The sequence below is a fragment of the Copadichromis virginalis genome, linkage group LG11 (genome assembly GCF_057382275.1).
Source record: "Copadichromis virginalis isolate Kocher_CV1m ecotype Utaka linkage group LG11, C_Virginalis_male_GT1.1, whole genome shotgun sequence".
NCBI classification, from domain to species: Eukaryota; Metazoa; Chordata; class Actinopteri; order Cichliformes; family Cichlidae; genus Copadichromis; species Copadichromis virginalis.
Genome location: NC_140628.1, coordinates 19,091,415 through 19,094,906, shown reverse-complemented (window position 1 = coordinate 19,094,906; position 3,492 = coordinate 19,091,415).

Here is a 3,492-nt window from a genome sequence, read left to right as displayed (position 1 = left end):
GATATAGTTAATAAAAAGTGGAAAGCATCTGAATGCACATTCACATAAGCATTACTAGAGGCAATAATATGCAACATCATATTTTGAAATCATATCAAGTGCTGCTACTTTGGTATTGATTGTTTAGTGAAGCTGCATTGCAATTTACATTTAGCAAATTAGTTTTTATTTGCAGGAGAAACCTGAAAAATTAGTAGTTTTTCTTGGCACTACTGAAACATTTACTATGTTGTACCATCCTGCATAATGTATTCTCCTTGGCTATACAGAGATTTGCATTTCACTCATTACCTAATTCAACAAGTCTAAAAGACTTTCAATCATGCTTTCAACTCTTGAGGCTGCTTAAGGTAAATGCTAACACCAGCGTACTAATCATTGACAAGTGAAACGCTATCATTAACATATTTCAGCAAAGTATTTACTTTAAGTGTTTTCACTTTATGCTACTTTTTTTCTTATTATCATATTTCAGAGAGAAAGATTAGCCTTTATACTCTATTACATTGGACAGCTACAGTTGCTAGCAGCTAGCAGAGTCAGATTTGGCTTGTGAACACGAGATCAGCTGAAACACTTACTAAAGACAGTTTGCTCAGTCACAGTGAACACCTAAAGGAAACCATAACTACCCCCACCCCCTAAAGAACCTCTGATATTTCGTCTCCACAAAAAGTCGTTGGCACATTTTTTGTTTTTCAAAGTACATATGCTCACAGACAGAGCTACTGAGCAACGCTGCCATTTCACATGACATACAAGCAAGCTGTTTCCTGTATGAGGTTCTGGCTGTAGTGGAGCATCACACCATACAGTCAGATGCCTTTAACAGTGGAAAGCTAACATATTGTGAGATATGTATGCCTCTTCAGAATTTTTTGATGACCTTTGGTGATACCAATAGCCAGTGAGGAACGTTATTCAGTTAACTTGTGCTATGTGACAAAACAGATAGGACAAACAGGAAATAGATTTTGGTGCCCCTGCCATGCTATCTCCATTACACTTCCATTGCATATACATGTAGATACTCTGTAGCACAGAGCAAAAGTAGATAGTATTGCCTGAAAACAAATGCTGAAAGTGGGCAGCAGGAATGGGAGCAGAAAAATGCCAGAAATGTCAAAATAATAGGTTATTATTTGCACTCAGATGGTCTGTTCTCTGTTTTCAGTGGCTGTCCCACCTTATACAGTTTGTGTTGCTGGAAAGGTACCCTCTAACTACAGATGAAAGGGATTGTGTGAGACTGTGCTGAATGTCAGAGATGGGTTGGGGAAAGCAGCAACACCTTAAAAATGGGCCCTGCCTCCAGAAATGCCACAGATGCAAAAGATGGTGTTGAGGTGACCTGGCAGTGAAGGACTGGCCTTTCATCTGTGCTCGCTGGGAGCATGAAGATGTTATATTTAGCTCGAGGGCAGATTTAGTTTGTGAGCAATGTTAAATTAGAATAACAAATTGTACAAAAAATGAACAAATTGTACACAAAAGTCTTCTTTTACTGTGTTTGTGCTAAAGGACACAGACACTACATGTTAATCCAACATGCTTATTTGGCTCGTACTAATTGTACCTTTTCACCCCAATGTCAGGTGTTGGCTCTAAATCAGTTCAGAAGTGTTTGTATGGATGGATAGATCATAACAACTATATGAATATTATGTACGTTAGGGATAAGAGTGACAGCAAAAATTATTTTAATAATAAAGTTTGTTATGTTAGGATCTTGAAGGATATTCTTGGATGATTTTTCATTTTTTTATTTTAATCATGAATGTTACAACAAAAAGAGACACTATAGATTATGCATCTCAAAATTTGAAAGACTTCTGGGTCATATCTGATGATGTCAGAGTTCAATCACTTCTAAAATCTGAGCTTTGTCAGCAATCGGTCATGTGACCCTCCAACAGTAATCCACAGAAACAAACAACAAATACTGGCCTTTAGTCAGTCTGGCAGTCAAGGCCATCATACATCATCAGAAATTTTTTTTTATATTACTGGATGAATCCTGTTATCAAGTCTAAATCTTTGATGGAAGGAGCTATCTTTGATTTCCCAGCGGATGCAGGCTCGGGTGTTTTGATGGACCACAGATGAAGCCAAGGGCCAGGTGACTGCTGTACAAGCTGCAGAGGAAAGCTGTAGTTGAGAAGCTAGAGTTGTGTGATTAGACCATTATTCTCTCAGTCCTAATTATGCGAGGCTGGAACAGAAGCAAGATGCTGAGAAGGCCCTGCGTCATTAGCTTTAATCAGCCCCGGCTACACTGGAACAAAATCAGCACACAAACACACGCGCAGCCTGCCTGACAGTGTGTCAATACCTGACATTCATCATTTCAGTCCAGCCAGACTTTTTAATTACCGCAATGAATTCCCTACATGGCTCCAGTCACCTGCTATCTAAACAGGGTTTGTTGTTGAGGATTGCCTTTGTCTAGGTACTGTTTAATGACAAAACTGGTTTGGGAGTGGGGGTTGGGGGTGGGATGTCTGACTGTATTCTATTTGTGGGGAATAAAAGGGAAACACTCACCACTCAGAACTTAATGTTCCCTCTCTGTGGACGATTCTGTGATGTCACGGACTGCCTAACGCTTGAATCCTTTCCTGAAACCATAAAGCTTTATTATTTTTCTCTCTGGTGTCTGTGCAAGGCGATTACTCACATGGAGCACTGCCAGACTGCAGGCCCAGTTCACGGTGTGTGCTATAGTGCATTATAGTACTGAATATCATCAGTATGGATGTGACAGTCTCAGAATGACGCAAACTGGCACACATGTAGAGCCTGCATTAAAAGCGTCTATTTGCATGAATCACTTGTCATGGAAGCAGCTGTCCTGCAAACCATCAGCGCGTTATTATGCATGATGAGGGCTTGATTAGCTGTTCTAAGAGCAGCGAGGGGATGGCAATCAAAGTCCCCTAGTTTCTAATTATCTTCATCTATTTGGGATATATCAAGTTTTCCATATGTTCAGTCATTGACCTTCAGTTTGCGTTGAGGCCATTTTTCATTGCAAGATGAAGATTTCGTTTTTAGGTCTTATTGCATGGTGATTATGGGGCTATTAATGTTAACTCTCCTGTGTGTGTGTGAGTGTGTGAGCCAATACAGGGAGGGTTTGTGGGAAACAGCGACCCCCGCAGGTCCGTAGTTGTATTGATTCAATCCTGTTGAAAAGGAGAGATTTTAAGTGTCTGTCATTGGTCTCTACAGGTAACAACATAAAACAATACACACTTAGCCACACACCTCGAAAGAATTAATAAAAACTGCAATAACAACAACATTATTATTATTATTATTATTATTATTATTATTATTATTATTATTATTATTATTATTAATAATAATAATAATAATAATAATATAGAATTTATTAATGATAAGTTTACTGAGTTTGCATAAATAACTGCAAGGCAAACATTGACAAATCGCAGTGCACATCAAAGAGAGCAGAGAGACGAATGTTACCGT